General features: G+C 46.8%; 1 long non-coding RNA gene and 1 other non-coding gene across 2 annotated transcripts in view; one reads left to right on the top strand and one right to left on the bottom strand.

The window, feature by feature from the left end:
- LOC144149121 (uncharacterized) overlaps positions 1–23,593 on the top strand; it is a 62,906-nt gene that overhangs the window by 21,187 nt on the left and 18,126 nt on the right. The window lies entirely within an intron of this gene.
- Positions 13,314–13,386, bottom strand: Trnat-agu (transfer RNA threonine (anticodon AGU)). Its single transcript has one exon. It is a non-coding gene; the product is annotated as a tRNA-Thr (tRNA).

The following is a 23,593-nucleotide window of genomic DNA, read 5'->3' as shown; positions in this document are numbered from 1 at the left end:
AGGCACTTGGGAATTTTATGATGCACTATGTGCTTTAAAACCAGAAATATGCCATAGGCTTCAGCCGTAAAAATGCTGCTTTTCGAGTTGAGGGTGTTAGATACCCTAAAATCAGGTCCGTGCGCAGCACACGACACCATACGGGCTGTTTTTGACGCGTCGCTAAAAAATTCTGCACACTTGTATTTATCTTGAAGGAACAAGAAGTGCTGAAGAATTACAATTGTGGCTACTCGTTTTTTATCAATCGCTACAAACGACAAATCGCACGACACGGGGCGAAGCTGCCACGGTGGTAAAAAGTCGGAAAGGGTTGATTTGTAGGTGTCTGAAAAGGTGCCAGATAATTCTGATACTTCCTGTCTCACCCTATGTGAGAACGGAGCAGAGATAGATGGACGATTAAGAAGATGTTGGGACATGGGTGTATGACAAATAAATGGTTTGAAAGGATGGTCGGTTATTGACGAAATTTTAAAAGCGTACAGAAGATCTATGTATTTTCGCTGATGATCTAGGGACCATCTATCGCACTCGACGTATAGGCTTTGTACGGGCTTGTACGGAAAGCGCCCGACGCAAGGCGGAGCCCCAAGTGAAGCACTGGGTCTAGCATTTTCAGCGCTGTTTTTGTTGCCGCCCCATAAACCACGCTCCCATAGTCCAAGCGTGACCCCATCAAGCTTGTGAAGACACGTAAGAGGAGTTGCTTGTCCGCGCCATAGGAGTGGTGTGAAAGGACCTGAAGTATGTTTATTGCTTTGAGGCATTTATGTTTTAGTTGCCTGATGTGAGGGATTAATGTTAGTTTCTCGTCTAATACGACGCCTAAAACTTTGTGTTCCTTTTTTACAGGAATCAAGTCACCATTCAATTTATTTCAGGGTCGGGTTGGATACCGCGCCTCCTTGAGAAAATGACGCAGGTACTCTTTCCAGAATTAATCCTAAAACCGTTATGATCTGCCCAGCGAGCAAGCTTGTTTGCCCGAGCTGGATCTGTCGTTCACATATGTACCGATTACACAATTTAAATGATATTTGTACGTCGTCCACATACATCGAACAGGAGATTGTTGGTAGCTATGCCTTCCGAACTAAATTCATTTTTACTATAAACAAAGTGCAGCTCAAAACACCACCTTGAGGCACGCCATTCTCCTGCAAGTGAACGTTTGAAAGTGCCGAACCAACTCTGACACGAAATGTTCGTAAAGATAGGTAGCTGGACAGAGTGCTCAGCACGTTACCAGATATACCAAAGGATTTCAGGTCTCTAAGGATGCCACAGCGCCATGTAGTATCATATGCCTTTTCAATATCAAAGAACATGGTCATGCAATACTGCTTATGTAGATAGGCATCTTTAATGTAAGATTCTAGCCCTACTAGTTGGTCATTTGTAGACCGCCCCGCCCTGATGCCGGCCTGGCAGCTCTCGAGAAGACCATTGTATTCTAAGAAGTACTCGAGTCTTCTGCTAATCATCTTCTCGAGAAGCTTGCACAGGCAGCTTGTGAGGGCGATGGGTCGGTAACTGGCGGGAGAAGACGGGTCCTTACCCTGCTTCAGGAACGCCACTACAATAGCCTCCCTCCAAGATTTCGGAATGTGCCCCGAAAGCCATATGTTGTTGTATAAGTGTAGGAGTGTTTCAAGAGTATCTGGGTGTAGGTGTTGTATCATTGTGTATGTAATCTGATCTGCGCCTGGAGCTGAAGGTTTACATGTGCTCAGGGCAGCCTTCAGCTCATAGAGAGTAAATTCAGAGTTGTAACCAGATTTTGACCTGTTATTGTCAAGCAAGGACTTCTTTTCACAAGCGGTTTTATGTCTCAGGAAAGTGTTTGTGTAGTGTGCAGAGCTGGAAACATGTTGAAAGTGTTGTGCAAGTGTATTAGCCTGGTCTTCCAGTGTGTCCCCTGTTGTACTAACCAGGGGCAGGCTGTGAGTCTGTTGTCCTTTTAGTTTTCGTATTCGTGTCCAGACTTTGTGTGTGTCTGTGTATGAGTTAATAGATGTAAGGAAGGTGCGCCAACTATCTCGTTTTGCCGCACGGCGCACACGTTTTCCTAACGCCTTGGCCCGTTTGAACAAAATAAGGTTGCCTGACGTGGGGTACCGTCGAAGGATACCCCACGCCTTGTTCTGGGCCTCTCGCGCCCGCCTACAGTCCTCATTCCACCACGGCCTCCTCTGATTGCGCGGGGCACCAGAGGCGTGGGGAATGGACTTCTCGGTGGCGTCGAGGATGTGCGCCGTGAGGAGTTGGGTAGCTTCTTCAACGTGTAGGTGTTCAATGGATGTGTGGTGTAGTTTAGATGTTTCTGTAAATGTACTCCAGTTCGCTCTATCTTCATTGAACATATTATGGGAAGATGGACTGCTCGGGCCTTTACCTAAGTATGTTAATGTGGTTGGGAAGTGGTCACTACCATATGGGTTAGTGCCAAGGTCCCATTCTAGAGAGGGAAAGAGTACTGCAGAGCCAATCGCCAAATCGAGGTGTGAATAACTGTTGTGTCCTATATTATGGTATGTAGGCTTGTTTGCATTGAATAGACATGCTCCCGAAGATGTTAGATATTTTTCGATAAGGCCACCTCGGGCATCTGTGCGAGCAGAGCACCAGAGAGAGTTATGTGCGTTGAGGTCGCCTAAGAGAATGAAAGGTGTGGGTAGCTGATCCACAAGGCCCTCGAAATCCGAGCTCAAGAGCTGGAAATCAGGAGGGATGTAAACTGAGCATAGAGTTATTAGCCTATTGAAAATTATGGTACGAATGGCAACAGCCCCAAGGACGGTCTGTAACAGGATAGAATGACACGCCAAGGACTTTAGGGCAATGATGGCCACACCCCCGGAAGATGTACCACCACCAACTCTGTCCTTCCTAAATACCTGGTAACTATTCAAAAAGTTTGTATGTCTGGAATTTAAGTGTATTTCTTGTATACAAATGACACTTGGCTGATTGGAATGCAGTAACTCATAAACATCAAGATTTTTAAGAAGGCCTCTGCAGTTCCATTGCATGATATTTTCTGTTCCCATTATTGAAGTTTAGATCTACTGGAGTATATGTGTGTTTACGTGTCGGCTTTCGGGGCTTGTACTCTTGGAAGGGGCTTTTTCATTTTGTCTACTGACCTTGACGCTGGAGCCCGTTCCTTCCGCTGTGGTGCATGCCGGAACGGTTCGACGTCTAGGTCGTCATCTGAGGGCAAGGGGGTGCCCAGCGGACTGGGCCCCCTTGACTTGGACTGGGCACCCTTTGCGGTTCCCTTCGTTTTGGCCGCGACCGCCGAGGGCGTCAGGAGCGCCCCGGGTGGCACAGGCGGTGCGGCGGAGGTGGGAACCGCTGCGGTTTCCTCCAGCTCCTTCTCCTCCGGGCCCTCGCAGGACCTTCGGGCCGGTGGAGAGGAGGAAACAGTGGGTGCAGCAGTATCCCCACGAGACGTGGTTGCCACCACAGCCGCTGCTGGCTCAGCGAGCGGCGCGGAGGCGGGTTGGGCTGACTGAGGCATCCCAGAGGGGGGCGGGGGCGGGACCAAGTCCTACTCGTGGTACTGGGTCCCCGCCGAAACAAGACGCCGCTCCGCCCCCCGACGAGCTGCGTCGGCGTACCTCCCCGGGGGGAAAGAGACGAACCTCTTTCGCGCCTCGGGGAAGGAGATGTTCTCGGTTACTTTTACGTGGATTACCTTCTTCTCCTGGTGAAACTTCTCACAGCTGCGGGACCATGCCGCGTGCGGCCCCTGACAGTTTGCGCAGGTGAAGGGGGTGGAGTCACACTTTTCAGTGGGGTGGTCGTGTGCGGCGCATTTTGCGAAGGTCTGTTTGCCGCGGCAAGAAGTCGTAGCGTGCCCGAACCGCTGGCACTTGTATCAGCGGCGCGGGTTAGGTGTGTACGGACGTACACCACACCTAATGAAACCAGCATTGATGTGCTCAGGAAGTTTTGAACTGCTGAATGTTAAGATTACGTGCTTTGCTGGTATTTCTACATTGTCGCGACGGATGGTGATTCTCCTGACAGCTTTTACGCCCTGATCCTACAGGCCTTCCAGAAGGTCGGCCTCTGTTTCACTTAGCAGATCTGTCTGAGATATCACCCCCTGCGAGCTGTTGAGGCTGCGGTGGGGTGTGACAGTGATGTCCACATCTGCCATGCGGGTTTGGGTCAGGATATTTGTGGCTTGCTGCTCCGTCTTGACTTCAACCAACACTTCGCCTGTTCGTAGTTTTTTTGCCTCGAAAGATTTGCCAATGATTCCTTCAAGGAACTTGGGGACGAGGAATACAGACTGGGAGGAGACGGGTTTGGATTTGTCTATTGATTCAAGGACCAAAAAACGGGGATAGTTGTCATGTTTTGGAACGTTGATAGTTGGTAGGGGTGGAAAGGAAACTTCGGTTTAAGGCTTGACTTTGGGCTAGTTGGGTATGCATGACACCTTGAAAAACAGCGCAAAAACACGGACGATGAGAAGTTACACAGACACGAGCGCTGTACGTGTTTTTGCGCTGTTTTTCAAGGTGTCACGAGCGCTTCGTCCGTGTTTTTGCGCTGTTTTTCAAGGTGTCAAACTTCGATTTCCTTTCCCTTCCCCGAAAAAGGCCCCTTTTCGGGGGCCGATCACTTCTGGGGGGGGTTTCGAAAATGCCATATAATACATTGAAAAGCAGGGAGACGGGGGTACTTTCTTCTTTGACCTTACCCTGGTAGTCAAAGAGGTCCCGGAGCTCCCTGCCTGTCTACCAGGCAGGGAGCCCATCGGCCGGAGCTTGACCAAGGCTCCGACGGCCACCATTAGAGATTTCTACCCTTCACCTAAAAAACACGTCACCACGGTAGTTCACAGCTTATGTTGGGGGGCTCGGGGTCCGCGGTATCGCCAGTACCGTCACCAAGATTACTCAAGGTGCTCCATGCGGGGGTAAACCAAGTATACCCTACTCACAAGCACACCGGTACGGCAGGATACGCTCTGGACCGGATGATTTTGAAAAACATGCTGCGGAGCTAGAGACCGCCCTGATTGGTTAAAAATATCCAGCAGAAGTTATTGACGAAGCGATTACCCAAGCACGCAATTTACAAAGAGAAGACATTCTGGCTGAAACCTCAAACGAAACACACCATGAGACTAACTTAGTCCTTACGTAGTCGTCGAAAACTTCTGAAGTATACAACATCCTCAGCCGACATTTTAATATCATCAGGCAGAGTGAGCGCTTGTCGGCTGTTTTTCAGCACCCCCCCCCGTGCTGTGTACAGATGGGCCAAGAACTTGAAGGACCTTTTAGTAAGGGCTAAAACAGAAGCACCTGATCGAACTCTAGACTGCCGGCCATGCGACAAGCCGCGCTGTAAACTTTCTCCCCACATGGAGACCACTATTGTTGACCAGGCCACCCGGTCAACCTTTAAATAGGGAATCAAAGACAACCTAAACTGTGACACCCCTAATGAAATCTACAAACACCGCTGCCTTGTCTGTGAGGAGGAATATATTGGCCAAACAAAAACACCTTTCCGCAAAAGGTCTACCCATCACCAGTCACACCTGTAAGGCCTCCCCGAACTTTCGCGTTCCAGGCATCTCCGACTCCCGGCTCAATCTTTTGGAAAAATAAAGGCCGTCTTAATTCAGTCCGGTTTCCATCCACATACGGTGGGAGCAAAAAGAACATTTCTTTATACATAAATTTCGGAAGTTTGCCGAAGGAATAAATGAGACCACAGGGAGATTGAGTTGCTTTACAAACTGACATAACCACCCTAAGATGTTTTGGTTGAATGCGAATCGAATATTCAATCCACAGTTTTTTCCTCTTCGTTTTAACCTCGTAGAAGACCTCCGTCGCCCCTTAGGGGAGCCGCGTTGTGCCAGCATCTGTGAGACGAGGGGGGCGGTGGGGGTGGGAAGCTGCGGGATAGTCGGCGTGGCAACTGCCCCTCCGGTGGTGGAGAGGTGAAACATCCATCTCCACCTGTGGTTTTATACAATGCGTAAATCTGTTTCTACGCAAACGTTTCGTACCATTTCACTCAGACGGACCCGTACGAGCCTCCGCGCATTAAGGACTCACTGATCTTTTTTTCAAGGCTGTCCACGAATATTTCGTTTCCCGATAAGCTTCCTTCGGCCACCTGCGGGTCATGTGGTACGTGTCTCTGTTTAACGATGCTCTGAAACCGCAATTAAAAATGCTTCTTTTTCCTTCTTTTTTGCCAATGATTACCATTGATTGAACGCTGAGGTTGGCGTGATTCACTGCCATCCACAGCCTTTTCGCTAAGGCTTTCGTGGTTTGACTGTCCCAATGTTATGTAGCTCTCTCTCTCTCTATCTCTCTCTCCGCACCCAGACGCAGCACGCCCTTTTTTCTTTCTACGCACGTTGGTTGAACTTTATGCGCCTGTTTTCTGTCTATCAATGCCGCAACTGTGCCTCCTTCACATTTACAACTTTCCTCTCTCCCTTCCTCTTTTCTTCCTTTATCCCACCTTCTGCGGTATAGCTAGGACATGTTATTGTGACTCTCCCGCTCTCTTACTCTCCCCGAGAGTTCTAATTTGCGATGGTGAGGAGAAAGGGAAGCCATCGGAGGCAAAGTGTGTATAAGGGTTTTTCTGTCTATTCTTAGATGATCTCGAAGAAGAAAGGTTCTCCTTTCGAAACTGTTGGGAACGATAAAACCCTTGTTCAGTGTTCTCCAAGTGTCTGCAGCCAAGTTTTGACCTATTGCTACCGAAGTCCGGAACACCTTACCTGCAATGTATATATATATATATATATATATATATATATATATATATATATATATATATATATATATATATATATATATATATATATATCCCTCCGTGCTCACACTGGCCATGATAGTGGCGGTATCGCTTGAACGCCGTATCACATTTTTGTAACGTCGCGAATGCTCACACATTTTCCGCCTCGGCTTAAGGCGGCCGCCTGGCCGCGGGCGACATGCACGAGTTCTGTTCCACGGCAGCGACGGTCCCTAGGAATATCCATTAGAGAAACGCGATAACTAACGGGAGAAACTTGTTTTACGACGACGTAAGGGACCACGTTACCATTGAAGAAAGTTTTCACAGATTCCTGATTTGCTAATCGGAGTCCAAAGTAGCACCTTACCCCCTTTGCAGAACAGAACAGAATGATGTGATGCGTCGTATCTTGCCTTCCGTTCTTGCTGACTCGAATCCTTATGAAGTCTTGCCATGCGTCCACAGTTGGCGATACGTGTGGCGGACTGCTGATAAAATGGTGACGTGGCAGAGAGGGTTGCTGAGAAAAGGTTGGTGTTCAGTGCGAAAGAGGGTTCGCTGCCATAAACAAAAAATAAGGGGGAGTAACCCATCATGCTTTGAACCGCTGAATTGTAAGCAAACATAACAAAAGATAGGATGATGTCCCAGTTTCTTTGCTCGGTTCTGATCGACATAAACATCATATCAGACAAAGTGCGGTGGAAACGTTCGGTAAAACTGTTTGTTTTGGGATGATAACTAGAAGAAATTTTGTGAATGGGGTTGCCAGCACGAAGGACTTCGGCAAGGACCTGAGAGAGAAATGTCTTGCCGCGGTCACACAGCAGGAGCGGAGGGGCTCCATGTCGCAAAATGAAATTGCGTAAGATGAAGTAGGCTATTTCGTGAGCCCAGCCAGGCGGGAGGGGAGCAGTCTCCGCGTATCGAGAGAAGTGTTAGACCTCAGTTACGATCCTGCGCCAGCCATTAGATATCAGAGGTAATGGCCTATTCAGGTCTATGGCCACGGCTTCAAAAGAAACAGATGGGTGGTGGGGAACCGGGTCCAACAATACAGCGGGAACGGACGTAGATCGCTTGCGGTGTTGGCACGGGGCACCCGATGCGACATACGTTGCAACACTTGTGGATGAGCCTGGCCAAATAACCGACTCCGGCCGCTGTCGTAGGTCTTTTCAAAGCCAAGATGTCCAGCCGTCGAATCATCATGAACTGCTTTGAGCGCCCCAAGACGAAGGTCACGAGGTATGACTAGCACCGATATGTCGCCATTTGCATGGCGATTCATATAGAAAAGTACTCCATCAATATTTCGGAAGTTGTTAAGTTGGCTTCGCAGCCGGCTATTCGGTGGCCGCGCAGATTCATTGAGGCGGTCGATTAGAGTCCGATAATACGATCTGCCCGGTGAATCGATGGCAGGTCAGTAAACGCATCCACTGAAGTATGGCTTAGAGGCGCCATAAGTAGACGTGGTTGGCGGGGCTCGGTGAAGGTTGAAACGACGAAGTAGATAGTGGGCATCGCGACAGGGAGTCAACATAAATGATTCTTACCAGACATGAACACGACCGTAAATTCAAACTGCTGTAACCGTAAGATCCAACGGCCTAGGCCCCAAATAAATTTTCCATAGTTGAGAGCCTACACAGGGCGTGATGATCTGTGACGACGGTGAAATGACGGCTGTACAAGTATGGACGAAACTTCTGTATGGACCAGATAAGAGCTAGGCATTCTTGTTCAGTGATAGTTTAGTTTTGCTCAGCGGGTGTCAGTGAGCGACTAGCCTATGCTACCACCGTTTCTCTGGATTGAGTATCACGAAGAAGAAGAACGGACCCAGTGCCGCTCCCGCTGGCATCAGTACGCAGGATGGTAGGCGCTGTATCGTCAAAATGGCAGAGGACGGGATCATCTGTAAGGGCGTGATTAAGGGCTTGAAAAGTTTTCTGGCAATAGTCTGACCAAATGAAGGGCACGTTGACACGAAAAAGCTGGTTCAAAGGAGACGCGATGGTCGCGAAGTTGCGAATGAAACGGCGAAAGTACGACGCCAGTCCTAGGAAGCTCCGCAGATCTTTCAGTTGGAGGGGACGAGGAAAGTTTACAACCGCGGCTCTCTGGTCTGGGTCTTGACATATTCCCTCTTTGGACACGACATGCCCCGACACGTTCATGCTCTAGCTTGCAAAAGGGCACTTCTTCGTATTCAGTTGCAGTCCGGCTTTAGACAGACAGGTCAGTAGTTCGGGAAGGCGTTGCAGATGCTGCAAAAATGTTTTCGAAAATATCACAACACCGTTCAAATAACAAAGACAAGTCTGCCATTTGAGCCAACGAAGCACCGTGTCCATGAGTCGTTAGAAGGTAGCCGGAGCGTTGCACAGGACAAAAGGCATGACGTCAAACTCATGCAGGCTGTCTGGGGTGGCAAATGCCGTCTTCTTGTCGGCTTTGTGCATGGGTATTTGTCAGTACCCATAGCGAAGGTCAAGGTTTGAGAATTACTCGGCCCCTTGCAAACAGTCTATGGCATCGTCTATGCGGGGCATAGGGTAGACGTCCTTTCGAGTGATTTTATTGAGCGTCCGGTAATCTACGCAGAATCGTACAGATTCATCCTTTTCAATAACAAAAAAAAACGGGAGAAGTCCAGAAGCTCGTCGATGGGCGTATAACTTTTGGTTTGAGCATATCGGCATCATTATCTTGGATAATCTTGCGCTCAGATGAGGTGACTGGGTATGGTATGCGTCGAACCACGGCTGACCCGTCCGTTTCAAGTCGGTGCTCTGTTGCAGGAGTCTGCGTGAGCCCAGGCGAAAGAACGTCCAATGAATCCCTGTGCTTGACCAAAACTTCAAGTAGTAACTTGGCTTGATTAGGTGGAAGGTCGGGACTGAGCGTGGCAGTAAGAGCTTACATATCCGCTGACAAAGCTATCAATTGGCTAATTGAAGTGGACGTGCCACTAGAAACTTTGAAGCAGGACTGCTATCAGCCCCCAAAGCTATTGTAGTTCTTTAAAACCAGACAACCGGTTCATTTGTAGTGTTGAATGCAGCCAGGACTGCAGACCCACTCACAAACCGAAGAAGAAGGTATTGTGCGATGGCAATCCCTTGCGGCAGATATCGAGTACACGGGACCGCCAAAACATCACCTTCGGCGAATGCGTCCGAACAAATGGATAGAATGCCTTCACATCTTGCTTCCAAAACGTGATCTGCATTCAACTTCAGGGTGGGGAATGGCACGTCTAGACAACTGAGATATTGTATGTCAGCAATACGGATGGCCGGGTGACGATATAAGATAATGGCAGAGGCAGATGCAATAAAGTCCCATCCAAGAATGAGGTCATGGGTGCACGGGGTAATAACTGCACACTGGGTGTAATGGCGTAGTCCCCCTAACGAAACAGGCAAGGAACAATAAGCATTTCACTTGATGTCATTGTCATTGGCACCACGTCAACAAGGACCAAAATAAGGAGTCTTGATTTTTCGGAGACGCGAACACAAATTACAATAAATCACACAAATGCTAGCCCCAGTGTAACCAATGCTTCCACTTGAATACCTTCCACAAGAACAGGCAGAATTTTAGCAGGTAGTCGGTCCAAGTGATGCAGTTTTTCCTCCAAAAACGCCAGCACCTAGTTTTCCTGTTTTCGGCAGGGAGCATTGGTTACATGTCGAAGTGGAGACAAGGCACGGCAGAATGGCGAAGCGGAACGACGTCGAATGTGGCGAGATTCACGCGGATAGTCCATGGCGCCAGGAGAGGGAGACGAACGGGCTGGAGGGGCGAGCACCCACGCTTACGAGGAGCGTAGCTGGAGCGGTTGTCTCGTTTGAAGGGGGCATAGCCTCGTCGCTCATCTAGCTCTCGACTGTGGCAAAAACGGGGAAATGTGTCCTCTGATGCCACAGTAGAAGCACACATCCCGTCGCCTGGAGCACGCCATTGGACGCCAGGTTGACGAGTAAGTGGCCGGTATCGAAGCCGCAGAGAGGGCGGTCAAGTGGGCGGGCGCATTCGTGTGCATGTTGTGCTCCACGGGAATGGGTGGTCGCAACGCAGCTTGTGAGTACGTGGGAATGTGTAGCGGAGCAGACTAACATGGCAGAGGAATGTAGGTCATCCTTGATCATGTCCCGCAGTCCATGTGCGCAAAAAGGGGCATTCTAGGTGCAGGCCGCGTCACGCTGCTAGATCTACTCGCGTATGATAGCACGTATTAAAGCGTGGAGCTGCACATTCCCAGAGGGGCTGGTAGGCCAGGAATCCTGCTGGAAGCGAAAAGTTTGGAGATTGTCAAGGCGCTGGCACATCACCCGCACTTCAGCAATGGTGGTGGGATTTTGAATCGCCAGGGCACTGAAAGCGAAAGCGGCGATTCTTTTCATAATAGGCCGTACCTTTCAAGATAGGCCACCTCTGGAATATCTTTGTCAACTCGACGACACAGTGCAACGACGTCTTGTATGTTCGAAGCGTATGTTTCCTCCAGGTGCTGTATGCGGGCGTCCAGTTTCTTTTTGGCTCCAGCCGCGCTAGCAGAAGACGTGCCGAAAATCTGACGCAGTTGCTGAGTAAACCTACTCCAGTCAGAGATTCCTTCCGCAATATCGTCGTACCAGGTCTCGGCCACCTTCTTCAAGGAGAAACCAATGTTCTTTAGCTTGAACGTGTCGTCCCAGTGGTCGAAGGAGCTTATCCTGTTGTACTGTTTACGTCTTCCCCACGGCATATATAAAAAAAAAACGGATGATCGCGCTGGTGAGTGGTTGTAGTAATGGCGGGCTGGACAGGAGCGGCTTCACTGGTAGCCCTACGGCTGCTCTCGTGCAGCATGGTGCTAGTTGCCAGCGTCAAACACCGACCTGATCGTAGCTCCAGCGGTGCGACAAAGAGAGGTCGACGTTGGGATCAAGAGAAAACTCCACCGCTCGAGAGAGCGAGGGACGAGGCCTCGCAGATGACGTTTATTGTCCTGCTCGGAGCGAACGTTCTACAAAGCACAAGTCTAACGATGATGATGATCATTATGTACAGATGGTAATGGCGATAGGGCGTGCGTACAGGAGATTCGGGAACATATCCCTCGGTGCTCACACTGGCCATGATAGTTGCAGTATCGCTTGCACTCCAAATCCCATAATTGTAACGCCGCGAATGCTCTCACTATATATATATATATATATATATATATATATATATAGACCCATAAATACTCCAGAAAGTTGAAACAAGAGGTTTGTACTGGAGGTCTTGGGCCCGGATCCAACCAGGCAGGCATTTTTTTCTCAACTTTCTTTCTGTCTTTCTACATTCATTATCTGTTTCAATGGCCTACCACACGGTCCCCTTTACTTTCCTAGGTTATCTTGACTGCCAACCCTTATTCTGTCGTAATTGACAGAGACCCTCATTTCCCATTTCAGATTCGCTACATGCATAGCGAGGGCCTCTGTTGTTGCAGTCTTAGTGCCAAAGGTTGCTTAAGAGGGTTCAAAGCTGGTCGACCACTCTCGACATGTTCTAGACACTCGAGTCACGTCCCGGGAGTTAAAAACAAGGTCCCCTTCACCCCGAGTAATTCGAGAGGCACTGGCTACCACCACCAAGTGGAGGAAACAAAAAATACCTTAACATAAATACCTGAGAAAGTGGTGGGCCAACAGCTCCGCCGGTAGCGCAGTGGTCATCGCACCAGACCTGTATTCTGGAGGTCGCGCGTTCGGATGCCACCCGGTGGGCATTTTTTCACCACTTTCTTTATGACTTAAAAAATTCTTCATCTGTGTCTATGACCTACCACACTACCCCCTTTGCTTTCCTATGTTATCTTGACTGCCAACACTTATTCTATCTTACTTCACTGAGCCCCTCATTTCCCATTTTATATTCGCTACATGCATAGCGAGGGCGCCTGTTCTGGCAGTCTTAGTGCCAAACGTAGCATAAGAGGGTTCAACGCTGGTCGACCACTCTCGACATGTCGTAGACACTCGAGTCACGGCCAGGGGGTTTAAAAGAAGGTCCCCTTCACCCCGAGTAGTCCGAGTGGCACAGGCTACAACACCCAAGTGCAGGAAACAAAAAAAACACCTTAACATAAATACCGAGAAAGTGGTGGAGAAACAGCCTCGCCGGTAGCGTAGTCGTCATGGCAACCAACCGGTATTCTGGAGGTCGTAGGCTCGGATCCCACCCAGCGGGCATTTTTCACCGCATTATTTCTTACTTAAAAAATTCTTCATCTGTTTCTATGACCTACCAGATTCTCACGTTTGCTTTCTGGGGTTTTATTGAGAGCCAACCCGTATTGTCTCCCTCACTATCTATATATAAATATATAGCGAATCAGATTAGGAAATGAGGGGCTCGTTGAAAATAGGACAGAAATAAGAATTGGCACGCAAGAAGACCTCGGAAAGCAAAGGGGAGGATGTAGTAGGTCAAGATAAAGAATTTGGAAATAAGAAAGTGGAGAAAAAATGCCCACCAGGTGGGATCCGAACCCACGACCTCCAGAATACTGGTCTGGTGCGATAACCACTACGCTACCGGCGGGGCTACTTTAGCCTCCACTTTCTGGGGTATTCATGTTCAGGTGTATTGTTTTCCTGCGCTTGGCAGATAGATAACTCAGACCGGCGCAGCCGGGCGGTAAAAGCCACCCACAAACAAACCGAATGCTTGGTTCGCGGCGATATATATATATTTATATATATATATATATATATATATATATATATATATATATATATATATATATATATATATAGGGCACAAAATAAGGGTTGCCAGTCCAGATAACTTCGGAAAGCAAATGGGAGGTTGTGGTGGGTCATAGATAGAGATGAAGAATTTTTTGAGTCGAAAAGAAAGTGGTGAAAAAATGCCCGCCGGGTGGGATCCGTACCCACCAGGCGGGCACTCAATGATGGCATTTCCGCTGAATGGTTGCATTTCCGCTACGAACAGTTTGTGCAACAATGCGTTGAGTGTTGCTTTTAGCAGGAAGGCTCTCCAGCAAGCTTACTTATAACTTGACAGCCGCTAAACTGGTGTTCATACTTGAGACTCGTTCTTCAAGCAGTTTTGGGCGAGCCTTAACTTCATTTAGTCGGGAAATCACTTGTGAGTGCCTTGATATATATATATATATATACATATCTATATATATATATATATATATATATATATATATATATATATATATATATATATATATATATATATATATATATATATATATATATATATATATATAAAAAGAAAAGAGCCTAACCACCTAACCACACCCCTATGCCTCCTTTGGCGTCGTAGACTGCTGACCTATCTTTCTGTGTTTCCTCAAATAGCCCCTCATTCCCTTACTATATAATTCTGCGAAAGCCTAGCGAGGGTCTCGGTTTTGGCAGCCTTGATGCCTAGGTAGCATAAGAGGGCTTCCCGCCAGTTACCCGCTCATGACAGGCTGTAGACGTTGGAGTCACGCCCCGGGGGTTAAAAAGAAGTTCCCCTTCTCCCCGTGTAGTCAGAGTGGCGCTGGCTACCACCCTCAAGTGTCAGATACACTTCTAGTAAATATAAATAGCTCAGAAAGTGAAGGAGAACACAGTCGCCCAGATAGCCGAATTGGTAAGGCATTCGACATGTAATCGAAAGGCGTGGGTTCGGTCCCCAATCTGGGCGCGTGTTTTTCTTTCTTTCTTCTGTATATTAAAAAAATGTTCACTTCATTAACCGTAGTAAAAAAGAAAAGAGCCTAACCACACCCCTAAGCCTCCTTTGGCGTCGTAGACTGCTGACCTATCTTTCTGTATTTCCTCAACGAGGCCCTCATTTCCTTACTATATTATTCTGCGAAAGCCTAGCGAGGTTCTCGGTTCTGGCAGCCTTGATGCCTAGGTAGCATAAGAGGGCTTCCCGCCAGTTACCCGCTCATGACAGGCTGGAGACGTTGGAGTCACGCCCAGGGGGTTGAAAAGAAGGTCCCCTTCTCCCCGTGTAGTCAGAGTGGCGCTGGCTACCACCCTCAAGTGTCAGATACACTTCTAGTAAATATAAATAGCCCAGAAAGTGAAGGAGAACACAGTTACCCAGATAGCCGAATTGGTAAGGCATTCGACATGTAATCGAAAGGCGTGGGTTCGGTCCCCCCTCTGGGCGCGTGTTTTTCTTTCTTTCTTCTGTATATTTCAAAAAAAAAGTTCACTTCATTAACCTTAGTAAAACAGAAAAGAGTCTAACCACACCCCTATGCCTCCTTCGGCGTCGTAGACTGCTGACCTATCTTTCTGTATTTCCTGAACGAGCCCCTCATTTCCTTACTATATTATTCTGCGAAATCCTAGCGAGGGTCTCGGTTCTGGCAGCCTTGATGCCTAGGTAGCATAAGAGGGCTTCCCGCCAGTTACCCGCTCATGACAGGCTGTAGACGTTGGAGTCACGCCCCGGGGGTTGAAAAGAAGGTCCCCTTTTTCCCGTGTAGTCAGAGTGGCGCTGGCTACCACCCTCAAGTGTCAGATACACTTCTAGTAAATATAAATAGCCCAGAAAGCGAAGGAGAACACATTCGCCCAGATTGCCCAATTGGTAAGGCATTCGACATGTAATCGAAAGGCGTGGGTTCGGTCCCCACTCTGGGCGCGTGTTGTTCTTTCTTTCTTCTGTATATTTAAAAAAAAATGTTCACTTCATTACCCGAAGTAAAAAAGAAAAGAGCCTAACCACACCCCTATGCCTCCTTTGGCGTCGTAGACTGCTGACGTATCTCTTTCTGTATATATATATATATATATATATATATATATATATATATATATATATATATATATATATATATATATATATATATATATATGTATATATATATATATATATATATATATATATATATATATTTATATATATGTGTATATATATATATTTACATATATATATATATACATGTATATATATATACACGGCGAATCGAAATTTCCCGTGCTCTGGGAACATAGGCTGGTTGTGCTCTAGTACTTAGGCGATTACTGGGCATTGTTGGCTAGACTGTCGTAGCGGATTCCTGTGACCGCTTTGTGATTTGGGATTTCTCTTTTTTCAACACTGCATAAAAAGTCATATGCATTTATGCACCTAACCGACAAAGTGAAGAAGATGTGTTTTTTCAGAGCATTTGTAAACACCTTGATTGCCAAAGGGTATCAATTTTGCTTGGCGACTTGAAATATGTGTGCATGCAAGAAGAGAGAACCACAAAAGAGCGCTTTAGGAAAAGGGGCACTCAGTATTTAATGGATATTTATTTATTATTTCTATCATTTATTTATTTATGTATTTATTTCCTTATTTATTTATTCCGCATATTTTCACGGCCGTTAGGGCGCTACATAGAGCACAGGGTAGACACCAAAAAATAATAATTATGGACAAGCAAGTAATGGGTGAAAATGGCAAACAATCTCAAGTTATACACGCAAAATGTGCGATTTGAAAAGTGGAATGATCTGTGATGGAGATAAATGAGGCCGGAAGGTGTATTCCAGTCCCTGCTGGATCTCTGTAGAAAAGAATCATAAATAAGGTTGGTCTTGCACTAGGGTATGCCAACTCTCAAGTCGTGTATGCGAGTTGAGAGGTAGCTGGGAGGAGGGAAAAGACCTTCTTTAGGGTAACATTTGTATAAAACAATTGGTGAAAGAGTGATAAACGAGATATTTTTCTACGAGCCGAAAGATCTGGAAGATATAACGAAGATTTCATTTGCGTGACACTGGCAATACAGGAATAATTTGAAAGTATTAGTCGTGCTGCGCGATTTTGGAGTGCCTGAAATGTGGAAATGGGCGCGCTAGCTTATGTATCTCAAACTGGTGATGTGTATTCAACTTTTGGACCACACCAATGTTTTTAAAGCAGCAGTTTTAGTGTGGAAGGTCTACCAAAATCTTTGACGAATAAAACCATACATTTGCTTGGCGTTTCTGGTTATTTGCTGAATGTGAGTGTGCCAAGTGAGGTCATTAGTAATGTAGATACCAAGGTGTTTTTTACCCCTGATGGGGGATAAAGGCAAGTCATTCAGAAAATAACCGGGGTCTTGGGGATTGAGTCGTCCGTTCAATTCTAATTGATTTGTAGTAGTTAGTATTAAGTTTCATCATCCAGCGGTCGCACCATGCATATATGTTGTCAAGGTCAATTTGGAGGCAACAAACATCGACTGGTTAGTATTTTTCTATACCTTGTGCAACCATCGGCGTACAGCTGTATTGAACAAGAAGCATACTCAGGAAGGTCATTAGTATATATGAGAAATTGGAGGGGGGTCGAAAACTGACCCCTGTGCACACCTGACGTCACTGGGTAAAAGTGGGATTGGTTACCATTGGCACTGACATATTGCGCCCGGTTATGTCGGAAATACTCAATCCATGTCAGTAGGTTTGCGTCTACGTTAGTGTTCTCAGCTTAAAGAGAAGTAATGGTATACGGGGTCGAAAGCTTTCGCAAAGTAGAAGAGATGCAGCCAAGAGCACTGGGTCGTCTAAAGCCGAAAATAAGTAATTGGTAAACACTAATTGGGTCTCACAGGAATAATATTTACGAGATTTGTGTTGCTATGGTGGAAAAAAGTGAAAAAAAGAAATTTGATTTGAGGAAACTACTAGAATTAGAATACATTATATGCTCGACAAGTTTACACGGAACTGAAGTAAGGCTAGTTAGACTATAGTTAAAGGGAGAATGAACATCAACAGGCTTGTGCACTGGGACCACCTTGCCGATACCGCAGTATGAAAAAAAATCGCCACTTCGTAAGGAGTGTGCAAATATGTATGACAGGACAATGTATGAGTACGCTTCAGTCAATTTTAGCAACTTTTCGATAATTCCGTCGACACAAGAGAAAGATAGGAAATCGGCGTGAGGGATAATATTACCGTTGCCTTCTGATTTATTTGCAATTGCATTCTTTGCAAACATGGTACGATGCAAGAAGGAAATGTTGGTGTACAATCTGTAATCGACAGGGAAAATGTGTTATTTAGGACGGCGCGAAACTGGTGAGAGGGTACAGGTGTATCACGGGTACATGATTGATTCGGGCAGGGGTAATCACGTTCCAAAATTTCCGTGGATTAGTCTTTAATAAATCAGGAAGAGTTTGTGTAAAAAACGTATGTTTCGTGCTTCACAGAGCGCGTTTATATTTTAAAGCTGCGGAGAGATACGATGAAAGTATGTTGCTCGACATGGAACGCTTGCAGCTTCGAAAGATGAGGGATTTCTTATTAAAAAGGCCGTTAATTGTTGGGTAAGTCACGCTGATTGGTGCTGTGCGAACCGACGCAGTTAGAAGTATTTTTCAGTTAGTGTTCTAGCTATATCCTTGAATCAGCAGCAATTACTGTCAATGCTATGCTCCTAGAATTGTGGAAAGAATGAATCGGCAATGTTCACAAGCCCCAAGCTATTTCGTCAAAACCAGCCTTGCTGTAATCTTTAATCATTTTATAACACATGGTCGGCCACGGTAGAGCGGAATGAACGTTCAAATGCGCAGCTGCGTGGTCGGTTAAACCGGGGAAAACAGTTAGTACAGAAAAGGAATCAGGTACCGTAGTCAATTTTAGGCCTAGTACATTGGATGAGGAAGTGACTACCCGTGAAGGTGCTTTTCAAAGTTGTGACAGGTGGAATTTGTTCGACATGTCAATAAATAGTAGACTTTCCTACGACTGATTCGTTCCTATATGCTGATCTTTAGATGAGATTGTGGGAAAATTAGTCTCCCAAAAGGAAAATTGGAGCACTAAGATAAATTATAATAATTTTGCTCAAACAATCGAACTGGTCAGCACAAAAGGTTTTTGCGGCGTTACGTGCCCGAGCACATGCGCAGAACACTGCGTCTCTGTGGTCCACCCTGATGCTAACTGAGACAAGTTTTAAAGAAGTGGGGACGGTAATTGGAATGGAATATGATACCAGGTCATTTGATACTGCAATCAGGGTTCCTCCTCCGGTGAACTCGCAGCGGTCACTTCTGTACACGTTGTAGAGCTTTAGCAAAGTAAACTACTCTCAGTTGGCCTACTGCAAAGCGACAATTCAGTTAATATGACTACGACGGCTGAGCAAGTATCTGTCAAGGCAGACAAAGAATCACGTTTATGTACTATACTTCTGATGTTGGTGAAAAGAAATGAATAGTCTTCCATGCGTTGTGCCTGAACATCCGATGTTTCCTAGAACTATAATGAGGGTGGAACAGTGGCAGAAGAACGTACATTATCGCCATTGGCAAGCGAGAATGCGATGTCACCCTTGCTACCGGCCATGTGCACTTCACGTACACTGTCTGTTCGCGCAACATATACCTAGCACATTTTGTAATGTGAAGTTTGTTGTACTTTTGAATAAACCTCTGTCGCGCGAATGTCCAAACTTAAGGACCGTTTTTCTTGTAAGCGTCGTTGACTTCCAAAAATCTTCTTGCATGGTTACACCACTGCCTTTGAGTTTGGATGATGATGATGGTTGGATGCTTATGGCGCAAGGCCAACTGGGGCAAAGAGCGCCAAAACAATAGTCATATATGAGGGGTGAAACCGTAAACACTAAGTAAAGTCAGTAAAAACAAAAGTGAAATCACGAAACGACAATGAGCATGGCTGGTGTATAGGGCCAGATTTCATGATGCGTGATAGGAAATGAGGTTTAAAAACTTGACCTCTGACAAATACTCAAACACACGTTTCATAGAAACAATGTCATCGTCACCTAGAAAAAACAATGGATGTAGGGGAATATGTTGTCTGTAGAGTTCTCTGAAGTGTTTGTGTCGTGTTGTGTGAAGTGCCTTGCATGTGCTTGGTATGTGCACTACGGATAGGGCCTCTCCGCACCTGCTGCACTGGGGTCTAGAAGATCCCGTCAGCAGATACGAGTGCGTCGCATGGGTGTGCCCTATCCGCAGCCTACCCAAGGCGACTTCCGTGTGCCTGTTGCGTGAGTCAGCTGTGTACCGTCCCAAGTGTGGCTTTATTACATGTAGTTTGTTGTCTGTCTGTTCGTCTCAGTGTGTTTGCCATGCTCTGCGCAGGTGTTGTCTTATGTGTGGCTTGAGGTCTATGTAGGGTACGGTTGTTATGTCTACAGTGTTCCTGAGTGCAGCAGCATCAGCCCTCTCGTCTGCCAACTCATTCCCAGCGATCCCAGCGTGTCCTGGAACCCAGCAGAGGAGCAGCTGATGCTTCTTTGCATACACAGACATGATAGTGTTAAATACAAGATTAACTATATGGTTTTTGGGGGGTGTATGCGATGACAGTGCGCGAACAACACTCAAGGAATCTGTGTAGATGATAGACTTTGGAATTTGATTTTCAAGTATGTGTCGTACAATCAGTAAAATTCTATACGCTTCTGCTGAAAAAATTGTTGTGTGCACGCTCATGGTTCTGGCTGCATTGAAATTTGGACCATGAGCAGCGCAGGACACCATAGTGGAGGTTTTAGAAGCGTCACTATAAAATTCTGCACATATGTATTTAAACTGCAAAGACAGAAAGTGTTGCAGTATTGCAGCTCGTGGTACCCGATTTTTGTCAAGTGTAATAAAAGAAAGGTCGCACGACACAAGGCGAACTTGCCAAGGCGGTAAACTGTTTGAAAAAGATGACCTGTACACATCTAAAAACGAAGCACTGAGATCCGAGGCTCGCTCTTTCAATCTAAGTGAAAAGGGCAGAGGAACGGATGGGCGCTTTGGAAAGAGCAGAGATGCTGATGTATCGTTAAAGACAGGATAAAAAGGATGAGTATTCAGCGATGAAATTTTAAAAGCATAAAGGAAGTCCATGTATGTTCGTTGGTTCTCAAGGCTCCAATTATTACACTCAACATAAAGACTCTGAGCAGGGCTAGTGCGAAAAGCACCCGACGAAAGACGAAGGCCCAAGTGTAGCACTGGGTCAAGAATTCGCAAGGCTGTCTTAGTCGCCGACCCATACATCACACTGCCATAGTCCAAACGAGACCCAACCAAAGCAGTATACAAGCTAAGCAAGAGTTCTTTGTCGGAACCATAGGATTGGTGGGAGAGAACCTTAAGTATATTCATTGTGTTGAGACATTTATTTTTATTTCTGGATGTGGGGAATGAATGTGAGTTTGTGATCAAACACCACACCTAAGAACTTGTGCTCCTTGTTCACAGGAAGCGACACGCCATTAAGATGAATGTCTGGGTCCGGATGGACCCCACGCTTCCTGGAGAACACAACGCAGGAACTTTTTGCAGGATTCAATTTAAAACCATTCTTGTCTGCCCAGCCGGCAAGTTTCTTGACACCAAGCTGGATTTGACGTTCGCAGATTGACATATTACATGATTTATAGGATACATGGAATAAGAGATTGTGGAATCTACATACATGGAATAAGAGATTGTGGGTGGCAGTGCCTTACCAAGAGAGTTCATTTTTACTATGAAGAGAGTGCAGCTTAACACACCACCTTGTGGCACGCCATTTTCTTGCACGTGAACCCTTGAGAGTGCACCACCGACTCTCACTCGAAACGTTCTTTCTGACAGGTAACTGCCAAGAGTGTTTACATGTTACCTAAGACACCGAATGACTTTAGGTCACTGAGGATCCCGTACCGCCAAGCGGTGTCGTAGGCATTCTCGAGGTCGAAAAACACAGTTACACAATACTGTTTATGAACGAACGTATTATTTATATACGATTCAAGAGATACGAGTTGATCGTTCGTGGATCGCCCCGCCCTGAAGCCGGCCTGGCAGCCGTCGAGAAGACCGTTGTACTCAAGGAAGTACACGAGCCTGCGATTTATCATCTTCTCGAGAAGCTTGCACAGGCAGCTCGTCAGGGCAATAGGACGGTAACTTGAGGGGGACGACGGGTCCTTTCCCTCCTTCAGGAAAGCTTAAACTATAGCCTCCTTCCAAAAGTTTGGAATGTGCCCCGAAAGCCATATCTTGTTATACAGGTGTAAGAGTGTTAGAAGAGTGTCTGCGTGCAGGTATTGTATCATTGTACATGTGATGTTGTCTGGGCCTGGAGCTGAGGGTTTACACGTGCTCAGAGCAGCCCTCAGCTCATGCAGTGAAAACTCTGAGTTGTAAGAAGATGTTGACCTATTGTTATCTAGTATAGGCTTCTTTTCGGCCGTTTGTTTGTGTTTCATGAAAGTGTTTGTGTAATGTACTGAACTGGACAGGTGTTGGAAGTGTTGTGCGAGTGTGTCAGCCTGGTCTTCGAGTGTGTCGCCTGTTGTGGTGACCAGAGGCAGGCTGTGTGTTTGTTGTCCTTTCAGTTTGCGTATTCTCGTCCATACTTTAAGTGTGTCTGTGTAGGAGTTGATTGATGTTATGAAGGAACGCCAACTCTCTCGTTTTGCCTCACGGCGCACGCGTTTTCCTAACGCCTTGGCCCGTTTGAACAAAATTAGGTTACCCGACGTGGGGTACCGACGAAGGACACCCCACGCCTTGTTCTGGGCCTCTCGCGCCCGCCTACAGTCCTCATTCCACCACGGCCTCCGCTGGTTGCGCAGGGCACCAGAGGCGTGGGGAATGGACTTTTCGGCAGCGTCGAGGATGTGCGCCGTGAGCAGTTGGGTAGCTTCTTCAACGTGTAGGTGTCCTATGGATATGTGGTGTAGTTGGGATGTCTCTGTAAATGTATTCCAGTTAGCTCTTGCTTCATTAAACCTTTTATGGGAAGATTGACTGCTCGGGACTGTACCTATATACGTTAATGAAGCGGGGAAATGGTCACTACCATATGGGTCCGTGCCCACACCCCACTCAAGACATGGAAGGAGAATTGCAGAACCAATAGCCAGGTCAAGATGTGAGTATGTGTTGTGACCTATGTTATGGTATGTAGGCTGTTTATTGTTGAAAAGGCATGCTCCAGAAGATGTAAGAAATTTCTCTATCAGGCGGCCTCGGGCATCCGTTCTGGAAGAGCCCCAAAGAGAGTTGTGAGCATTAAGGTCGCCTGTGAGGATGTATGGTTCGGGCAGCTGGTCAACCAGCGCCTCGAAGTCGGAGTTCGTAAGTGCAACATCAGGAGGAATGTATATGGAGCATACCGTTATCAATCTATTAAAAATTATTGTGCGGACGGCTACAGCCTCAAGGACGGTGTTCAAGGTGACAGGGTGGCATGCTAAGGATTTGCGGGTGATTATGGCCACACCGCCAGAAGAGTGTGTGCAGCCACCCCTTCTTTCCTGTACACCAGGTAACTATTCGAGAAATTTGGTTGTTTGGAATTCAGATGTGTTTCCTGGACAGACATTAAACTTGGCTGATTGGCATGCAGAATCTCATACACGTCGTCAAGATTATTTAGAAGGCCTCTGCAGTTCCATTGAACGATATTTTCTCTTCACATTATGATGTATTAGAGCTACTGGAGTGTGACTATTTATGTAGGGTCTTTCGGGGCTTGGACTCTTGGACGGGTTTTCTTTACCTCCTCTGGAGATTAAGATGGATGGACCCGCTCCTTCCGCTGCAAAGCAGACAGGAAGGGTCCCACATCCACCTCATCATCTGATTTGGAAGGGGTACCCGGCGTACCGGACCCCCCGGACTTGGCACCCTTTGCGGTGCCCTTCGTTTTGGCGGCGACCGCCGAGGGCGTCAGGAGCACCCCGGGTGGCACAGGCGGTGCGGCAGAGGTGGGAACTGCTGCGGTTTCCTCTGTCTCCATCTCCTCCGGGC

Source organism: Haemaphysalis longicornis, unplaced genomic scaffold (assembly GCF_048455015.1).
Source record: "Haemaphysalis longicornis isolate Haplotype H1 unplaced genomic scaffold, Haemaphysalis longicornis Haplotype H1 scaffold_8, whole genome shotgun sequence".
Taxonomy (NCBI): Eukaryota; Metazoa; Arthropoda; class Arachnida; order Ixodida; family Ixodidae; genus Haemaphysalis; species Haemaphysalis longicornis.
The sequence above is the reverse complement of the archived record's forward strand: the minus strand, read 5'-3'. Positions and strand labels throughout refer to the sequence as shown.